The sequence below is a fragment of the Onychomys torridus genome, chromosome 1 (genome assembly GCF_903995425.1).
Source record: "Onychomys torridus chromosome 1, mOncTor1.1, whole genome shotgun sequence".
In the NCBI taxonomy this organism is placed as follows: domain Eukaryota; kingdom Metazoa; phylum Chordata; class Mammalia; order Rodentia; family Cricetidae; genus Onychomys; species Onychomys torridus.
This window is the reverse complement of record NC_050443.1, coordinates 117,109,749-117,130,857: the sequence shown is the minus strand read 5'-3', so window position 1 is coordinate 117,130,857 and position 21,109 is coordinate 117,109,749. Positions and strand designations below refer to the sequence as shown.

General features: G+C 46.9%; 1 long non-coding RNA gene across 1 annotated transcript; it reads right to left on the bottom strand.

Moving 5' to 3' along the window:
- Nucleotides 1-9,691: 9,691 nt before the first annotated feature.
- Nucleotides 9,692-20,844, bottom strand: LOC118582896. The gene is made up of 3 exons (XR_004944804.1): nt 20,792-20,844; nt 11,921-12,037; nt 9,692-9,752 (listed from the first exon to the last, which is right to left on the bottom strand). It is a non-coding gene; the product is annotated as an uncharacterized LOC118582896 (long non-coding RNA).
- Nucleotides 20,845-21,109: the final 265 nt, after the last annotated feature.

Sequence of the window (21,109 nt, the reverse complement as noted above, 5' to 3'; positions counted from 1 at the left end):
ATGCCCCCTTCGCCTGCCAAGGAGTCTCTAGCATTGGGCACTTAGCACAGCTAACCTCCCTCTTCTGGAACAGAAGCTCTCTTCTTGGCCACCTCTGCTCCTGGTGCAGCAAGAAACTAGCTGGAGGCCTGGAGCAATGAGTTCCTCAGCATTGAGGAACGCTTGTTCTTCTTTCAGAGGACCCAGGTTCAATTCCCAGAATGCAGATGGTGGCTCACAACTGTCCATAACCCCAGTTCCAGAGGACCTGATGCCTTCTCAGGCACAAGGTACACAGACACTGTGATGACTATTCTTGGTTGTCAACTTGACTACATCTGGAATTAAGTAAAACCCAAAAAATGATGAGCACACTTGTAAAGGATATTTGCTTAATGTGAAGTAGGAAGATCCCCTTCTAATCTGGATCTTTGAGGTAGGAATGCATGCCTTTAATCCAGATCTTATGAACTTGGAAAAGACATGCCTTTAATACATTTGAGTTAGGAAGAGATACGCCTTTAATGGGATCTTGAGTTGGGAAGACACACCTTTAATCCAGATCATTTGATCTGGGAAAACCCACCTCTAATCTGGACCACACCTTCTGCTGGACGCCTATATAAGTGCATGGAAGAATTAAGCTTTTGCTCTTAGCCTACTTGCTTTGGCTCTCAGCAGCAAGTCTATTCTTCACCAGTATTAGAGCTACTTCCTTGGGATTCCAGAGTGTACTGAAGACCAGCTCGGATAGCCAGCTAGCCTCATGGACTGAGTAACTACTGAATTCCTTGACTTTCCATTGTTGGACTAGGTGGACCACAACCTGTAAGCCATTCTAATAAACCCCCTTTCTATATTTATGGAGATTCATTCTCTAAGTTCTGTTACTCTAAAGAACCCTAATACAGACATATATGTGAGCAAGACACTCACGCACATAAAATAAAATAAGGTAAAAATAAAAACTGTAAAAAGAAGGAGGAGGAGGAGGAGGAGAAGGACAAGAACAACAACAAAAACAAAAACAGCTGGGACCCCTTTTAATACAATTCTCTTCATTCCTGTCGTGGCTTTATCTTTAGTCCTAAATGGAAGCCCCACCCTCAGCCTCTCACAGCTCTTCCAGTGAATGAACGATGAGCAGTCAAAAGGCAGCAAGCTCCAATTGCCAGGACCTATGCGCACAGTAGGGCTGATGTTTGTCACTGGTAGCTCTAGAGGCCTCAGGGTCTCACATGCTGACATCCCCAAGGCAGGCTACAGCTGTGTTTCAGATCCAGCCAACCACCCAGGCCACGTACCTCCCTCTCTCCTCCTGCAATGACACTCAGGCCTCTTTTCTATACCCAGAATCTGAAGCTTGACCTAGTCTCAGGACCTTCAACTCTACAATAGCCTAGACTGTGTGGCCACCTTCTTGTCATCCAGTACCTGTGGTGAGGCCTTCTTTGACTGGCCCATAGCCTTCACACTCCCTGGAGTTACCCAGTTTTGTTGCCTCCAAAGCAGCTCACTCAATGGCATGAGCGAGTTCATGCCATTGAGTGAGCTGCAGCCATGGGGCCTGGCTATGCATGCTTGTTGACCTGGGATATTGCCAATCTGTCCATGTGTTAGGATGAAGTCCCCCTAGCTTACATAGACTGAAGCAGACCCAGAACTGGGCTGATGAAGACCAAAGCCTTGGCCAAGGCTGATGACTGAACCCCAGTCATCCTCCTCTTAGACAACAGCTGGGCTGGATGTGGATAGAGCTGCTTGTGTTGTGGGCATGAGTTCCTGTACCTACTGTAACTAGTTCCCAGTCTTTGAGCTGGGAGACTAGCAGCTAAGAACTCAATGGTCAGGAGGCCTAAGCTGTGGGCACTGTCAAGTTAGTGCATGATGCCCTAGAAATGCATCTGTGTCCTACTGAGGCCAGCTCAGCTGTCATACTTGCAAGACTGCCTCTGCTAAGAGCTGGATCTGGGTCCCAGGATCTTCTGGCACCCCAGAGTTCACAGCACACTTTCCCAGGGCCTTGAATGTTGGTACCTCATTGTGTTTCCATTCCACAGGCAGGAAACTTAAGCTCTGTTGAATAGCTGAAAGCACAAGACAGTGAAAGCCCAGCTAGGACTTAGGCCTCAGCCCTGGATCCAGGCATCACTGGATCCACCTCACAGTAGCCCTAACTGACCTTCCTGAAGTTCTATTGTGGCTCTTTGCTCCTGCAAGGAGCTATAGTCACTTACATAAGACCTTCACAAGATTGAGCAGGTAGCATTCCCTCAGGGAGAACGGGAGGGCTCACTAGGCCCATAAGGCCCCTGTACATCCTCAAGGATATTTAGAGAGTTAACTTTTGGGAGTAGGGGACCGTTTGTTTGTTAGCATGCTCCTAAGTAACTCCAATATGCTTATTAGTTCACAAACTGGATTCGGGTGGAATCATTTCTTCTGTCTATGATTTCTCTTTCTTTCTGAGTACAGTAGAAATACATCACCCAGCAATAGTCACACAGCATTTGCCACCAAAACAGGGACACAGCAGAACCATCTGTGAATTAGCATGGGGAGATAGATCATTGCCCACCCTTGGGACAAGCTTTGTCTTTCTCATGTGTCACTGAGGTGGGCAACCCAAGAGTATACTGTGTATATTTCTCCTCTGCCAGGAATTATACTGGGGTGGGTGTTTGCTGGGACTCACTCTGCAAACCACGGCTGGAGTTTCAGCTGAGGGTGTGAACCGTGAAGAAGTCCTGTTTGGTTGGGTGAAATGGGAGCTTATCGAGTTGCCCAGTCCCTGTGGGGTAGTAAATACCAAATAGTTTAGTCAGCCTGGCGGATATGACAAATTACAGAGACCTTCTAGGAATTAGAAAGGTGGAGATTATTTTCCCAGACTAAAAGCCCTTTCTGCACATGGGTGTGGCTGGTAACAAAAATACAAATGGGTCATAGAGACTGCTGGATTCGTAAAAGCTAAATAAAGTAGATATTGCTTTTTTATTTTAATGAAACAATTGCTATGTATTGGGTTCTTTCCCTTCTGCCTTAGACCTTAGTAGTGCTTTATTCCGCTAGCTACTGAGTTCCATGACCAATTCCCACTCACCTGACATAGGCAATGATTCACTTTAGAGTCCTCCAAGGTTCCCGTCCCAGTCCCATTATATGTTATGAGATGATAGTCCAAGACTTTTTTTTTGTTATCATGCCCAACTTCTATTTAACAAAAAAACAAACAAACAAGAAGCCTTCTTTACTGAATAGAGGACATAATGCTAATGTTTGGGTTTCTCACAGATTCAGGAAGCCATCTGGAAGATGTACACATGTACTTGAAGTAATGAATAGAGAAAAGTAAGACCATACACGGTGCAAGAGCCAGGCCCAGCTGTGTGATGTGGGCAAGTTTCACGGGTGAGTCCGACCTGTGGACACCTGATGAGGAAATCAATGAAATTCTACAGCCGACTGCAACAAAGCAAACACTAGGAAGGGCTCTCCCCTGCACTTCCTGGTGACGCAGGTCACTTAACCAGATAGAAACGGGCAGCTGCAGCTGTGCAAGTGAACACGGATACTATGCAGCTGGACCAGGCAGATGAGTCACAACAGTACGGTGGCAGCAACTGGGCTGATGGTTGAATCTAATTAGAAGCTTGATTTTTATGGATAGTCCCATGAGAAAGAAGAACTGGCAAATGCTGGGTCAGCCATAGGGGAGCCAAGATAGGCTGGAAATAGCTTCGACTGTCCCATTCCCGTGGGATATTGTGGTATTTTGAATGCTATTCAAACATGTGAGGCTTGACATGACAGATGGATGCTATGACTGGGCAAGTACGTACATCTACCTGTCCCGTTGTGATTGCCAGGTAGACTCCACGGCACTTGTGCCTGTCTATAACGGATGTAAATAAGTCCTCATCCGTGTGGACACTGGCAAAGGCTTCGTGTAAGCATTCCCATGCAAGCAAGCAACATGTAAGACTACCACTAGGGGCCTCAGCCAAGTCAGTGTTATATACGGGTGTTCTTGGAGAATTGACAGTGGGGGAGGGGCACACACTTCACAAACACTGATATGCAGCACTGGGCTTGGTACAACCAGCTCCAGCGGCTCCTAAGCTATCTGAAAACTTTGTAGGATCTGGGTTAATTGAAAGGAAGAATGAGCTGCTGAAATAGCTATTCCAGAGTTTTAGTGAAGGCCCTTGGCATTAGTGGGAAAAGATCCTCTCAGAAGCCACAAGGTTACCGAGTGAAGAATCCTGGCACTAGAGGTGATCCACCTCTTATGACTTGTTAGCCATGGAGGTCCCTGAGACTCTTCATATAATATAGGCAATTGTCACTGATGTTGGTTACATGTCAGAACTTGATGGTAAATCCATATGCCTGAGGATACTGGATGCTTGGGTTGTAGGACATGTAGAAATGAGGCCGTAGCTGGTCTTCAAGCAGCCGCTGTACTTGCTGCTGTACACAGTGCTGGAGGGTGCTGTGCAGGCTGCTGGGGAAGAATTGTTATCAATGGTCCTTCCTGGTTGTGGACACCCCATCTCACCCTCAGTCCCCAACTATGTTCTCAGGATGCTAGACAAGATGTGTCTGCTGGTGCAGTAGTGGCATGATTAGTACGAATGTAACCAAATGCTTTCCAATGGGATGTAAGGCTGACTCCACAGCAGGAAACTCATGTGCGGTACTGCAAATGAGGACAAAAACATATAGCTGGGGATGTCATACAGCTTAATGAAGAAGCCACTACTATTGTTTTATTAAATGATAAGATGTACCTATCAATTTGTCTTCTACACATTTGAGTTTATACCCATAGATTGTTGTTGTTGTTAGCTTTGGTCAGGGAATTTTTTTTTATAGTGTGCAGTGGTTACTAAGGAGACTCTTCGTCAGTGAAACAACTGAGAATAAATGATTATTGCCATGTAATGGCAGCCCAATGCTCAGTTCTAAATAGGAGAAAAGAGTCATACCTTGGTATCATCCCCTCGAAGGCTCAGGGAACATTGTTAAAGAGGAGACAGAATTTAAGAGCTGATAGAAGGGGTAGAGTGTTGAACAGCTGTTTTCTCCAGACTGAATATGGTCATTGCCATTTTGAATCAGAACAACCGTGGCCACTCACACAAGAGTGAATTCAGTAATAGTCCCCCGTGGAAGGAGGGGAAGACTCACCAGACCTCCCCAAGGATATGTAAGCACTTAGCAATTTCTGCTTCTGTAAGTAACCCTTTACACTGCAGATAACCCCCAGCTAACTCATGAATTCACCAAATGGACTGTGATGGTACCATTTGTCTGGGCTTCTGCTGCTCTTTTATCTTGGGTGAATAGAAATAGATTCCCCAGACAAAGTGACATATCATGTGGGAGGTGCTCTGCTCTCTGAAGGTTCATTCTGAAGTGTCACCAGTGTGTAGACAGATGTGTGTGGGTGCATTGCTCATGGACATACAGAGGGAAGTGGGTGACGCAGTGTGTGGTGAAACCAGACCTTTGGCTTATGGAGTAGGAGCCTCTGGGCTGAGAGAATGCAGTTTCATTTGAGTTGGGAAGGTAGGCACTAAGAGATCTTCTGCTTTGTCTCATGCAGGACCAGGGCTCTTTGCCACACCCCTCCCATCAGTCCATCTGCAGAGAATAGCGTTGAGTGTTCCCAACCCTCTTAGAGCAGTCCTGGGCATGTCTCTAGCTTCACAGTATCCCAACACAGCTCTGGAATGGGCCTGCTGATGGCCCCATCCCTCTCCCAGAAGCTGAAGATGATAATGTTTGTCCCTTCCTTGGAGTCCAGGCCTGTCTGACCCTAGGACGTAATTTGGCCTGTTCCTTCTCTTGTTCCTCTGCTGGCCATGGCTAGAGACCAAGCCATATACCTGAGCTACCCATCAGAACCCAGCCCTCACTGCCAGTTAAGGTGGAGGCCAAAGGCCAGAAAGGAAGGATGGGTGCCCTTCTTGTTCTCAGAAGGATGTCACCCTGTAGCCAAACATGAAGCAGTCCTGCAGCCTACACCACCTTCCCCCACCAGCAAATAAGGACCAGTATATGTACTCACCCATCAGCAGCCTGAGGGAGAGAGAAGCATGACCACCTCATGCATCCGGAGGCTCTTAGAAAGGACCACTAGCAGAAGCTCCAGGGCATTGACTCTTAAGCAACTGCCCTTATCAAGTGCAGGTGTGAGGCCAAGGACCTCCTCCAAAGAACAAAGAGACCCCATGCACAGAAGAGTGAGCCCCCATTTGAGACGTGGGAAAAACTGAGAGCTTGGGTAAGACTTGCACATGCATCTGGGTCTCCCCAAAGTCAGAGACACAGTTCCTACTGGGCTTGTAAGGGGCATGGAGTTGGTATGTATCCAAGTTGTTATGAGTGGTAGAGGTTCTAGGTAGGAATTTGTGGCTACAACAAGTGAGAATGGGTGTTCCTTCTAAGTATTGGTGTCTGTGGCTCTGTGAAGCACCTTCCTGCTCTCAAACACAAAACTGGGGGCCATGAGACAGCTCAGCTGGTAAAGGCACCAAGCCTGACAACCTGAATTTGATCCCTGGGGTCCATGTGGTAGGAGAAAATCAACTTCCCCAAGCTGTCCTCTGACCACATGTGTATTGTTGGCAAGCATGTGTATGCACACAAACACACAAAGTAAATAAATAAATTTAATTTTGAAATGACTATTTCAACACAGTCAGTCTATTTCAATGACTCAGTAGCATACAAACTGTTTTCAGCCATAATGCAATTAGTTTGCAGTAAAAACAAGATTTTACAGATAATTGTGATGAAAATAACCTTTACAAATCATCATTTATTTGGAAAACTAAAACAGACAGTTTTAAATGGCACACAAATTAAGGAATAATGCAAAATAAACATTAGAAATCCTTAAAACTGGTAAACTGGGTGTTGTGGCTTACACTTGAAATCCTAGCACTCAAGAGGGTGAAGCAGGAGGATTACCATGAATTTGAAACCATCGTGGGACACGTAGTGAGATCTTGTCTCAACCAATAAGCAAACAAACTAACTAACTAACAACAAAGAAACAGCAAATGAGCTGAAATTCAATTGCCATTACAATCTTAAGTGTTGAGAGGTGAGTTTAACGGTGATCAAGGGAATTGAAGCCATGGCTCGGTGGTTAAGAATATTTGTTCTTGCAGGGGAGCTGGCTTTGGTTTTCAGTACACACATGGTGGCTCACAACCATCTGTAACTCCAGTTCCAGGGGATCTGATATCCTCTTCTAACTTCTCTGGACAATAGGCATGCATGTAGTACACATACATATATGCAGGCAAAACACTCATATATAAAAATAAAATGAATAAATCTTAAAAAGTAATAATAACAATAAACCCCAATGACCAAGAATGAGGGTCCTGCTTTCAAGAGTAATTAATGAGGGACCAGGTTTGTTTCCCTGGAGTGGGGTCCTGATAGGAGGATGGGTCCAACCCTCTCTGTGTTTCTTGCTCCTCCACCACATCAGGATACATCTGGAAGCTCTTGCCAGATGCAAGCACCATTCTTCTGAACTTTCAAGGCTCAAGACTGAGGAATATTTTTTACCTTTATAAATTACCCAGCCTGGGGTATTCTGTTATCATTACATAAACTAAAGTAATGGTACCTGGAAATTATAGCCTTAGGAGAAGGAAAGAATGAAAATTAATGAGCTAAATATCCAGCCTCAATGAGAGGAAGAAGAGGAGGCTAAGGGCAATGTCCCTGGAGAAAAAAGATAAAGGCATGAGCTAAAATTAGCCATCAAATAAGGCCCGATCCAGAAGACCCAGGAAAGAGAGTTGACTGAAAGTGTCATCCACAGCGCTCACGAGAAGGAAGCCAGTGACTGTTAGGATAAAAATGAGGAAATCAGCTGACGTGTACAGCAGTTTTAAAGGATATAAAGACCATGAACCAATCAATTTGAAGTCTCCTTCAAAATGAACAAGATGTTCATGTATGTAAAGCAAATCACTTCCTGGAAAATAGTGACTGAAATATTGATTCAAGAGGAGAGGGTTGATCCAAGAGTTCTATAGCCATTATTATCTCCTCCTAAGAAAACCCTGGAAGTAGCCTCCCTAGCCAGGGTCTCCTATGGGTGAATGTGTGGTTACAGAGGGGTCCCAGAGTTTGGGACTACTGTAACAAAGGTCAAGAAGCATCAGGCCCAAGGGCTTTGCCTCCCTCTGTTCACCAAAGAGCAGGGCACATGTTTACAGATCAACAGGACACGCCACCACCCCTGTCCCTGGGAGGCGAAAGCTGACAACATATTCCCTGAAGCCTTCAGGGAGACCTGGAGGGGTCCATGCCGACTGGCTTTAGCATGGCTGAGAGAACATCCATTTTCATGCGTTGCTAGGCAGTTGTCTTGCCTGACAACACCAACTCTAGAGACCCTGAGTGTTCCTTGCCTCCTCACCTCTCCCAGGCTCACAGATCTTTACTGAGGAAGCTGCAATACAAGGCCCATCCCGAAAGCTGTTTATTCCCTAGTGTGTCTGTGTGCTCACAGAACACACATGTCACTAAGCTTTTGTGTGCTTTTTGCTGGTTCAGCTGTCTTTTGTCACAGGGTCCCTTCCAGCTGGGAACCTGTAGGAGGTGTTATTTGTCTCACACAGGTTGCATAGATGTGTTATATCAAGTTTGCAAGGAACAGAGTATTCTAGTTTGAAACAGACACTTCCTGAGAGAAAAGTGAAACCACCCCCCCAAACTACCCTGAGGCCACAACATTTAAAACGAACTGAGTGAAGACAGGGCCAGAAAGGACAGCCACTCTAGTTCCATGTTTATCATTAACACACTTGGTCCACAATGGATAGTTTTCAATGTGATAGTGTTCATGTCCAAAGTGGGGGATTCTGGGAGAAGGAAGAGGCAAAGGCTGGGAACTGTCTGCCCATCATCTTCCTGTGTCCAAACTCTGGGACCCCTCTGTAACCACACATTCACCCATAGGAGACCCTGGCTAGGGAGGCTACTTCCAGGGTTCCACTGCACCCCTCCTCTGAGTGACGTACTGGGCCTAGTGATGCACCCATCAAGTAGAGAGTCAATGGCCTCACTGGCATCCTGTCTGGATCCTGTGTTCTCCAGCATGCCACAGATGACATCTTGGCTTCCCTTCCTTGCTCCAAGGCACAGCAGCCAGTGCATTTGAAAGCTGGGCTGTCAGTGTGGGAAGGCTGAGCTTGCTCAAGAAATAGCTAAATTAATTTCCAGGGCCTCAGATTGGGCTCTGGATAGAACTGATTTCATGATAATCATGGAATCAGAGCAAGGATCCCATTTAGTGTAAGAAGAGCTCCAATTTTACCAGACAGAATTGGATCTGAAGTCTAGACACCTGGCTGCTGAGGTTCCAGCTGAGTGAACTGGTGGGCCCACTGTTCCCAGCCTGCCTGGCAGGTAACACAGACCCAGTTCTGGCCAAGACGTACTCCCTTCCAAAGGAAAAGACATGCTGTTCTGGACAGTGCATCCCTTACCCTACCCACGGGCTTCCTCAGACACCCACACTGCTGACACAGATGTCTGTCCCCAGAAAGGCCCACCTGGGTACTTGGAGGAGGCCCCTGAGGGATCCTTCCGATCTTGAGTGAAGATCCTGAATGCGGTCCTTCCTGAGTGAAAGGGAAAGAAAGCCCGCAGGAGCCGGTTCACTCACCCTCACCTAGGGGTTATCCTCTCCCGGCTTCTTGGGGTCCTGTTGGTGTTCCTATGCAGTCAGGTCTCTGTGGAGTGAAATATGTGGCCAGTCACCCAGAGGGTCACTTACCCTGGAAGAAACAAAGCCCAGGATACATCTCTGGGATTACGGGAGGGACCCTGGAGTTGAGTGGTAAGTTAGGTAGCAAGCGTCTATTTGTATGAACCATCTTACCTCTGGTATGCCATGTCCCATCTTACAAGATTTCTCAGAAGGTAGGCAATGGTGGCACAGTGGATGCTGAAGGGGGTTCCATGCACAATGGCATTGTCTAGCTCAAAGACTACAGGCATGACAGTCAAGCAGAACTCTGCTGAAGGTGTTTAGCAATAGCCATCTCCAAGAGGGACAAGCACATGGACTCCAGGAGTCTATGAGGAGGAATTGAGCCATGGAGGCCCCTGTCTCCAGTGCAGAATGCCAAGTTGTTTATGTAGCTCCCTCCTTGGTGAGGTAGAGACAATGCTCCACTTTATGTATAGTTCCCTTGATCTCGACATTTAGAAGTGGCCCTGTCAGTGAGCTCCTGTCCCACACCAACATTCTGCCAGGACCCATGGGGGCTCATGGAACTGCTGACAGGAGTTTTGGGTCCTGTTGCTGTTGCTTCTGGCGGGGGTCCCATAGGAGTGTGGAAAGAGGGCAAGCTGCTGGCATCCCTAAGTCCCCACCTTTCTTCCTGCTACCTCAGAACACACTGGAGATTCATCTTGGGATGTTCATAGGTCCCAGCCTTTTACACAGGACCCTATCCACAGCAGGGACTCTAGTATGAGGTAACCCAGTGTAACCAGGAACACAGGGTAGCTAGGACTACTGACCCACCTTCTGCTACCCTCATGTGTGCTGGCACCTGCTAATGACCTCATTTTCCCTACCCTCAGGTGTGCTGGCACCTGCTAATGACCCCATTTCCCCTATCCTCAGGTGTGCTGGGAGCTGCTAATGACTCACTTCCCCTACCCTCAAGTGTGCTGGCAGCTGCTAGTGTTCCAGGAAGTTCCAGGAGCCTCAGGAGGGTAAGGACTGTCTGCACACCTGAGATTCCTAAGAGATCCAGACATTCTGTGCCCTAACGCCATCCCTGCATGCCTGGCCCATGAGAGATCTAACCAGCTAATCAAAGGCCCTAGTGCAGGCCAGCTGGCCCTGCCTTTCTAGCCTGGCCTGGAAGGCAATGACTGAGTCACTGTGAGCAGGTGCCTCGGCAGGGACTGCAGTTAGTAATTTCTGTTTATGCCTTGAAATGCTGTTAGCATCACTGTGAGCTTTTCCATCAGATGTGCAGGGTTGTCAGGTTGTGTCCAGAGCTAGCTCCTATTGGAGGGAGGTACCCTTAGACAACAAGCCTCAGGGTCCCCACCTAGCACATCCAGGCACCTCTCTGTGGGCTCCCAGAGCCATCCTGCCTTGAAATTCTGGCCCTTCCCTCTGAGAAGGACTTATTCCCAGCCTAAACCCAGGTTTGTATACAGGCCCCAGATACTGGTCCTAGAGGCAGCCTGTATGGAACACATACAACTTTCTGCCTTAGAGGAACTTCTGTGTACTACTAAGTTTTGAAATAACAAGACTTCTGCTTTAAAGTAATGTCACCTCATTGTAGGAAAGCTGGAAATAAACCAGGTGTGGTGGTACACCTCTAACCCCAGTCCTGGGAGGCAGAGGCAGACAGAGCTCTATGAGTTCAAGGACAGCCTGGTCTACATAACAAGCTCCAGATGAGCCAAGGCTACTTAGTGAGACCCTGTCTCAAAATATAAATAAATAAATAAGTAAATAAGTAAGTAAATAAATAAATAAATAAATAAATAAATAAATAAATAAAGCTGGAAGTAACTAAGTAGAAGGAAGGACAGACTACCTGATGATGGCTGTCCATTGGGCAGAGCCCTCTTCTAGGGTTCTATGTTCAACTGCCCTTCTAGCCAGAGACCAAAGCATCGAGGGAGAGCATTTACAGATTACACCCTTTTTTCCTTGTTAAAAAAACAAGTAAAGATAAAGTGATCTTGGGAATTGATTACAAAACAACCCTGTCTGATTCAAAGAGATTCAGAACATAGTAGAATTAAATATATACCAGAGAAACACACTGAGGAAGCAGGTGTGTGTCTTAGTTACTTTTTATTACTGTGGTAAGATATTATGACTAAAGCAACTTACAGAAGAAAGAGTTTAATAGGGGCTTACAGTTTCAGAGAGTGAGAGTCCATGGCCATCCTGGCAGGAAGCGTGGCAGCAGACAGACAGGCACGGCGCTGAAGCAGTAGCTGGGAGCTTGCATCTTGAGACACAGGAGAAAGCTCACTGGGAATGAATGGTAATGGATTTTAAAACCTTAAAGCTCACCCCAGTGACACACCTCCTCCAAGGCAGCTTGAATATGAAAATATTTGACCTCAGAGGGAGGCACTGGACAAGCCGGTTCCTGGGGTATGGATTAGAAGCCAAGGCTTGCCTGCCTAAGAATGGGGGAGTGGTAGAAGATGGCCTGTGTGTTTGAAGGTAGAGAGAGAAGAAGAAGGCCATGTTAAGGTCACTCCCCAAATGCCACTTCCCCAGAAATGCCAGCTGCCCCTTTGCCTCCAGATTATGATATCCCGCTACAAGTCCATCCAGTGTTATCTTTTCCTGCTTTTAAGCCATCTTCATGCTTGTGTAATTGCCCCCTGAGTCCCCTAAGAGCAGGGACACACCTATCCTCTTCTCAGCATCTCTCTACAATATAGTGGCCTTCCTTATTTGCTGAGTGACCCTTGTAGGAGCAGGATTGGGGTGTGGGGCTTGGTGCCATTTCTTAGTCCCAGCAGATCTAAGCTTAGAGTCTTGTTTGTTTGTTTGTTTTGTTTTACTTTGTTTTTTGAGACAGAGTTTCTCTGTGTAACAGTCCTGACTGTTCTGGAACCCACTCTGTAGACCAGGCTGTTCTCAAACTCAGAGATCTGCCTGCCTCTGCCTCCCAGTGCTGGGATTAAAGATGTGCACCACCACCTGCCCAGCCTAAGCCTGCAGTCTTAAACTGGAATATAAGAGGATGGGATTCTTTTAGAGCCAGGACCATAGCTAGAACTTATACTGTGCCATGTGGTTGTTCAGAAGTAAGGAACTAGTCGCTAACAATTGTCCTAGAACTTGAAAATCCTGAAAACACTTGGGAGTAGTTATACAATAAGGAGGGGGTCAGCAGGTACATGAACATTCTCGAACCAAAAGCTTCCCCAGTCCCTGAAATGAGAGCTAGGTGATAAATAATGTCAGCTGAAAGACCCTTGAGGCACAGAAAATTCGGGAGTCAGAAACACATTTTGTTCTGGAAGCATGCTGAGAAGTTAACACCTTCTCCTGAAGGTTCAGGAGTGCACAGGCTCTGAGCTAGCCACGAGGGAGGCCTGGGCAGAGGCAAGCATGCCCAGTGGGCACCTGCTTCCCTCTCTTGATCGATAATTGGGTCAGTGCTCACTGTGGCTCCTAGCAGCTATTTTTAAATCCTTCTTTATATAAATTCTGAGAAGCATTTTGCAGAAAAGAGCTGGTGCATCCAAATGAATTTTCGAGATGAGATGACCACTTCCAGCTGGGGCCGGAGGTCATTTCATTTAAGAGAAATGCTCTGCTTTGAGGAGAGGCAGCCAGACCTAAGCCAAGTACAACCTCCTTTTTTTTTTTTTTTTTTTTTTTTTTTTTAAAATCTGAGACAGGGTCTCACTATATAGCCCTAGCTGCCCTGAAACTTGCTATAGAAACCAAGCTGGCCTCACACTGACAGGAATCTACCTGCCTCTGCCTCCTAAATGCTGGGATTAAAAGTGTGGTGCATCATGCAACCTCTTCAGAACTTGCTGTAGAGCTTAGCTGAGTGGCTGTGCTCAGGCAGTAAACTCAGTGATACCAATAGGGGTTTGAGACAGATCTGTGAGCCTATGGAGCGAGCTCAGGACTACCAGCCAGGTGGGAAGAGATGCTGCCACCCACTCTTGACCTTCTGTGACAAGGCTGCCACAAACATGCCAGCCTAGTTCCCAGGACACACCCTGCCTGATGGTAAGGGCACACCTGCCCAGGGACACACCCTGACTGGGAGCTTCTATGGTACTGGTTTGTTCTCTAATATGGACTTGCAAGGATTTAAATCCACAGCCCTAGAAGCCAAGTATGTCCAAGACAGAGTGCCTGGATGAAGCCTGGGCCACTAGCCCTGCTTTGAGGCTGCATCCTGTCCTTACCCATTTCTTCTGGTATTCTGGGCAGAACACTGAGCTACCTGCACTTAGCCAATATGGGGAAGAGTAGCCCTGGCTAGAGATGCTAGACATGACAATTTTTCTAGGAACCAAGCTTCATTTTCAGCATGGTTACTCTTAGTGTGCTTGACAAGCTGCTCTTGTCACCAGCGGAATAACTACAGACACATGGGTCACGCCAGAGAGAAAGCACCCTGGATCACTTTGGCAATAGGAGAGCTCTCTATAACTCATTTTCTACCTCTCCGGAAGTCTGACTGATGCCCCCATTCTATGACTGCCCAATGCCTGAGCCTAAGGACACAGAAGAATGAAGAGGGATGGGACATTCACGTGCCCTGTGATGTGTGGATCCCCCAACACACACACACACACACACACACACACACACACACACACACACACACACACACCAAGCTTGAGACAGGGCAAATAGTCCCAAGTCCTGAGCCTCAAGATTCTGTGAATATTGATCGCTCTGTATGCTGTGAATGTGTTGCTCTGATTTGGTTGATAAATAAAACACTGATTGGCCAGTAGCCAGGCAGGAAGTATAGTATAGGTGAGACAAGCAGAGAGGAGAGAATTCTGAGAAGAGGAAGGCTGAGTCAGGAGTTGCCAGACAGAGACAGAGGACGCATGATGTGAAAGTACCGGTAAGCCACAAGCCATGTGGCAACTTATAGATGGATAGAAATGGGTTAATTTAAGAAATAAGAACTGGATAGCAAGGAGCCTGCCACAGGCAAACAGTTTATAAGTAATATAAGTCTCTGTGTGTTTACTTGGGTCTGAGTGGCTGTGGGCCCGGGTGGGACTGGAGAAAACTCCAGCTACATCAAGGCTCAGAAGACTGGAGAGGGAGAGGACTATGATATTTGAGCCCCCTCCCATCCCATGCACCAACTGTGGCTGCATGGTTGGCTCTAGCAGGATGGGTGATTTTCCCCATCTCCCATGCCTACCATATACTCATCCAAACTTGCCATTCTGTGGGATCCCAGTGTCATTTAAATGGACCCAAAACTACTCGAAAGCTGCTGGGCTCCCACTATCTGCATTCTGGAAGATTCCTTGAACATCCCTTCCCTACTGATGGAAGGCTAATTGATAGGACTGCCTGAGATGGCTGTCAGTGTGCAGAACCAGACTAGCATCTGCTGCCTGGGCCCAGTGCCAAGTGAGTGTGGAATGTCTTATGGTCCTCATGCTTTGGGGGCAAATGGCCCACAGAGGAATGTGATGGGAAACATGAGTACTGGGTGGTGGGGCCGTGAGGACTGGTAGCAGGCAGAGGAAGCATGCAGCATGCACCTTCCCTGGCTCCTGAAGCACAGCATGCAGAATGGCAAAAGATATTACATACTTCATCCTGGGGTCAAGTTCTCTCCTGGCCTTCCTGCTGGGCTCTTAGTCTTGTGGTACTTTCAGTTCTCAGCCTCCTGATTTCCAGACTTAGAGGCCCCTGGGGACACATTCGCTGATCTCACAGAGGGAGAGGGAATGGTTCTTTGAAGCAGTGTCAAGGCAGATGGGACTTCCTGCCATTAACATGAAAGCCTGTGGTTATATCATGAAGATGCTCTTGGAGCCTATAGTCTAAAAGGTGTCATGCTGACTGTGACCCAGTTTCTTCTCCCAGCCTGCCACATGGAGCCTGGATCTAGATCATGTTGAGTCTAATCATCCTGGGCTGGCTTGTGTTCACAGTGGACTAGGTCAGGGTCCTCCTTTCCTGAGCCCGTCCCATTGTGGGCAGGGCATCCTTCTCTGGGCAGGCAGCTCTAGGCTATATAAGAAATCTAGCTAAGTGTGAGCCTGTAAGTCACCTATCAAGTAGCATCTTCCATGGTTCCTGCTGTACTTCCTTGGCTGTGAGGAAACTCTCTTAGGTTGCTTTTGGCTGAGCATTTTATCACAGCAGCAAAGAAGAATACTTTGCATCTCAGACATTTACAATGCTTAAACGTCTTGGGCTTGGAAGATGACTTAGTAAAGACTTGGCTGTACAAGGATGAGGACCTGAATCTGGATCCCCAGCACTTGCATAAAAGTTGGACTGAGCAACACACTTCTGGAACCCCAGCACTGGGGTTGGGGTGGGAGCACAGAAACAGGAGTACCCATTGGCCAGCTAGCCTCCACAATTTGTGAGCTCAGGTTCAGTGAGGAACCCTGTATCAAGAGTTAATGTGGAGAATGTTCACCTCTGGCCTCCACGCACATGTATAATATGCATGCACATACATAGACACACATACACACAGATGTTTATACATATCTCCCTTCAACTCAACTTCCTTTAAATATGCCTTTTCTTCCTGCCTGTGTGGACCATGCCCCTTGTGGCTGCCAAAATGCCCCAGTTGCCTTTGAATCTTTCCAATACTATGTGGGATAGTTGTCAGAGTTTACTGGCCCTCCCAGAGAAGCAGGCTTAGGATGGAGGGGAGCTGATGGAGATGCTGGGTGACTCGGGAGGAGAACTGCAGTACCAATGATGCTTCTAAAGGAGCATGATGTCTTCACTGTCAGAGGGAGTGGCAAGTATCCAAGAAGTCAAGAGAAATGGACGAAACGCTTATCTCTCCCCATGGTGGTGGTTCCTCCCTCACCTGAAGCAGAAAACCCAGGTATTAGGATGACCTCTGAGCAATACTGTCATTCAAGCTATGTGTTTGGGTTACTGTAGACAGGACGCAGGGCTTTGGATATTGAGTTACATTCCTATCCCAAATATGCCTAACAGTTATAAGAAATCAAGGGCTCGCTGAAAGCCAATCAGTTGGGCACAGTTAGTGCTTACTGTGTCCAAAGAAAACTCCACGGGGGGAAGAACTGGCATGGACCACAGATGCCATCCCTATGAAATTTCCAGACCGAGGAACATGAGACACAAAGTAGACTCATTGCTGCTCAGAGCTGTTCTTGGGGGTGATGTAAAATGTTCCACAAATGGCTGTGGTGGTGTCAGTGAACTTCTTCAAACCAACAGACTCCACACTATGGGTGGGTGGGCTGCGTGGTAGGTAACTCGACAGAGTTGTTTTTAAGAGGTAACACTGAAGGAAGACTTTTCCCAGACAAGTCACAACAACAGTTGAGGGAAGGGCTTAGACCTTAGACTCCAGGATAAGGCTACCTTCGAGGCTGGGTGTGGCTGCTCTGATGGGATTACCCAGAGACTACTGATCTGAGGCACACCTCCTCTTTCCATGCTGTTGAGATTCTGGGTCAGCCTCACCTCTAACAAACCCCTTGTAGTTCTTACCCAGTGATACCCTCAGGAAGCCATCACCTCTGAGTGTTCATCTCTCCTTCTCACCCCTCTTTCCACAAAACTTGTGGTTCCCAGACATGACGTAGGGTAGGGATGACAGACGGATTCTTAGAACTCTCACAAGACAGAGGCCACACCGAGTCCATGGCAAGGACCTCTGTTAACCCTCAATGGTTAGAAGAAAGAGGCATCAACCAGTAACAACTCTGAAGGGTCCAGATTTCCATCTAGAAACATAGCCTGCACCATACTCAATCATGGAAGATTCCAGAAAGAACCTCCAACAGGAGTACTTTCTGATGTTCTCAGTCACTTCCTCTCTTGGACTCAAGAGTACTCAGAGTCTTCAAAAGCAAGGTCTCTGGGTCCCTGGGATTCCCAGAGTTTTTGCCAGCTATGAGGGGGTTTCCTAGGGTGTGGATCCAGCCCCTCTAGCCATTGCTTGGACCTCTCCGGGCCTATGGACTCTGTAGCATACCCTTCTAAGGGGGGTCTGGCCCAGGAGCAGTTCTAGAAACAGTGTGTTCAGCTCCTCGTGCTGACCATGGCCTTAGCCACCAATGAGCTGCATGCCAGCCTCAGGCCTGCTTTTCTGTCTCACTTGACAGAGTGACAGGAGAGGCCACAGTCATGGAGGGCAATCAGCTGCATTCTTGGTGGGCTTGGCACTCCGTTCTCCATAAGGAACTTGGGGCAGCACCTTGAGCTCTCTCACAGTAGTGACTGGGGCTGATGGATCCATCCTGAGCAGAAGCAGACACGGCTTCTAATTCCCTCCTTTTCAAAGTTCAGGGAGAATGCGATGCTGATGTGACATTTTTTCTATAGCTCGAGTTTGTTCATTCAAGGGCAGGGTGTCCCCATTGTAATTAGGTGGCTCATATTTAATTTGGCAAAGATATTAAAAATCATCCCGGAGGAGGCCCCTGGAACACAGGACTGAGGAAGGAAGGCTCCTGTGGAAACCCTAAGAAAGAGGGCATCTAATGAACCTCAGCAACAAGGCATGTGGTGCCCTGAAATCTGGCTTTCAATTGCTTTTGCTGTGGTGGGTCTATGATGTGCAGAGGCTCTGCAAAGCAGCAAGCTTTGAAAGTCAGTAACAGCTCCATGGTCCATCGAGCATAGGCTTCCCTCTCCATCAAGGATTGTCCAAACCTTTTGAGTGTACTTATGTGACTGTTTACCACTCCCACCAAGCCTCTACCTGAGGACACACTCCTCTCACTGTGCATTTATCTATAGCACATCATATCTATCCCAGCCAATCTCCCTAATGAAATCCTTACCACCCAGAAGGAAGGAACGGCCCATTAATCAAGGATAAATAACAGCCATCCCTTCTGGTGATATATGTGAGCCCCTAAGTATTTTCTAAGTCCAGTCTCAAGGCAGTCCTCCTGCGCTGGACTGTATAAAAAAGAAGAGCAGGGCAGTGGTGGTGCACGCCTTTAATCCCAGCACTTGGGAGGCAGAGGCAGGCGGATTTTTGTGAGTTTGAGGCTAGCCTGGTCTACAAAGTGAGTTCCAGGAAAGGCGCAAAGCTACACAGAGAAACCCTGTCTTGAAAAACAAAAAACAAAACAAGAAGAAGAAGAAGAAGAAGAAGAAGAAGAAGAAGAAGAAGAAGAAGAAGAAGAAGAAGAAGAAGAAGAAGAAAAACCAGGCCTGGTGGCACACACTTTTAATCCCAGCACTTGGAAGGCAGAGGCAGGTAGATTGCTGTGAGTTTGAGGCCAGCTTGCTCTACATAGAGAGCTCCAGGTTGCCAAGAGCTACATAGTGAGACTGGGTTTCAATAAATAAATATAAGAAAGTGGGTCAAGCACAAATGTTTATCGTTCTGTTTCCTGACTGGGTGCAATATGATCAGTTGCTTTGAGTTCCTACAGCCAGGACTTTCCCGTTACAGTGGACTATACCCTCAAACTGTGAGATAAACAAACAAACCAAACTATAAACCTCTTTCTCCCTTGAGCTGCTTTTGTTAGGGTATTTTATTACAGGAAAAGCAATTAAAATGGAAAGCTGGCATTAAGAAGTAGAACTGCTGGGGCTGGAGAGATGGCTCAGCGGTTAAGAGCACTGACTGTTCTTCCAGAGGTCCTGGGTTCAATTCCTAGCACCCACACAGTGGCTCACAAGCATCTGTAATTCCAGTTCTAGGTGATCCAATGCCTTTTTCTTCTCTCTGCAGTCAAGCATGCACAGGTACCAAGCACACACAGACATGTGTGCAGGCAAAACGTTCATATGCATAGAAATAAATGAACCTTTAAAGAAACCTTTTAAAGGTGATTTGATGGGTGCATTGCATCCATTTAATAAAATAAAAGCAATAGCTTCTACATTAGAGCCTAGGACCTCCATAGTCACAGTCCCCCACTCCCAGGCTTATAGTAGCAAGCATTCCTTTCCTTCTGTGGATGGGCATTCAATCTAACAGAAACTAGTTGGTTGCACTCTTATCAGCCATGCCACTCTTGTGTCAATGGGCATAACTTGACCAGCATGTGGGTAACAATGTGCAGAATCTATAAGTAATAAAAACCACTCGTGGCAACTCTCTCCCAGTAGCACAGCACATAGCACCCCCTGGCACTATCAATACAAGCCAGTCGGGAGAGAGAGAGAGAGAGAGAGAGAGAGAGAGAGAGAGAGAGAGAGGGATTCCAACTAAGTCAGCCTGCTTTCTACATGTCCTACAACCAAAATATATGATACTTTGGGCAGTAGGGACTTATATGTTCAGTTCTGGCATGCAACCAACATAAATGGCAATAGCCTGTATTATGTGTGAGCCCCCCTCCCCTTCCAAAAACTCATAGAAAGGAGGCCCATCTCCAACACTGGGAATTTCATCTAGTCAACTTAATAACTTCTGAGGTCTTCTTTCCCCCCACCAATATAGGTAGCATTCAAACTCTTAAATTACTATTTTAGCAATTCATCCTTCCTTCCAACTAATGCAGTCCTTTTAAGGTTGTAAGGTAGGTGTAAATGATGTTTGATTTAGTGGTTGTCCACCCAGTTTTGCAAATTTGTGTTGGTCAAATGAGTACCCCTGTGACTGTCCATTCTCTGGTATGCCCACACATAACACTGAGTTGGGTGAGGGCCTTGAAGGTAGCCTTACCTGCTGTTTGCTTGTATGTAAATGCTTGCAAGAGGCCCATGGCAGTGTCCATACAGGTGAGGGCATATTTGAATCCCTCAGTGACATGCATAGGTATTCCTATGCAGCCTATTTGTTAATCCCACACAAAACAGGTATATTTATACACTAACTCCATTATAGTATTTACCCACTAATCATCTGAGAGGACTCAATGAGCTATTGGCTGTCACATGAAAACTACCAGGAACTGATCCCCGGTGGACTCTGTTATATACCCCCTTCGACATGTATTATCCCCACAGTGGCTAGCCCAGCATCTGCCAGTTCTTCTTTTTCCATTGGGCAACCCAGAAAGCCTCTACATACAGCCTAATTGTCAGTAAAGATTATCGTGGGTCAGTTTTCATTCATGTTGCTCTTACCTCAGTCCACCGGGTATTCCACCCCCTTTCTTGGCCTCATGATGTCTGTGCTGATTTGTATTGCTGAACATCACAGTCACTCTTCTATTACTGTAAAGAAACACCATGACCAAGTCAATTCTTTTTTTTTTTTTTTTTTTTTTTTTTTTGAGACAGGGTTTCTCTGTGTAGCTTTGCGCCTTTCCTGGAACTAGCTTTGTAGACCAGGCTGGCCTTGAGCTCACAGAGATCCGCCTGCCTCTGCCTCCCAAGTGCTGGGATTAAAGGCATGCACCACCACTGCCCAGCGGCAATTCTTATGAAAGAAAATGTTTAACT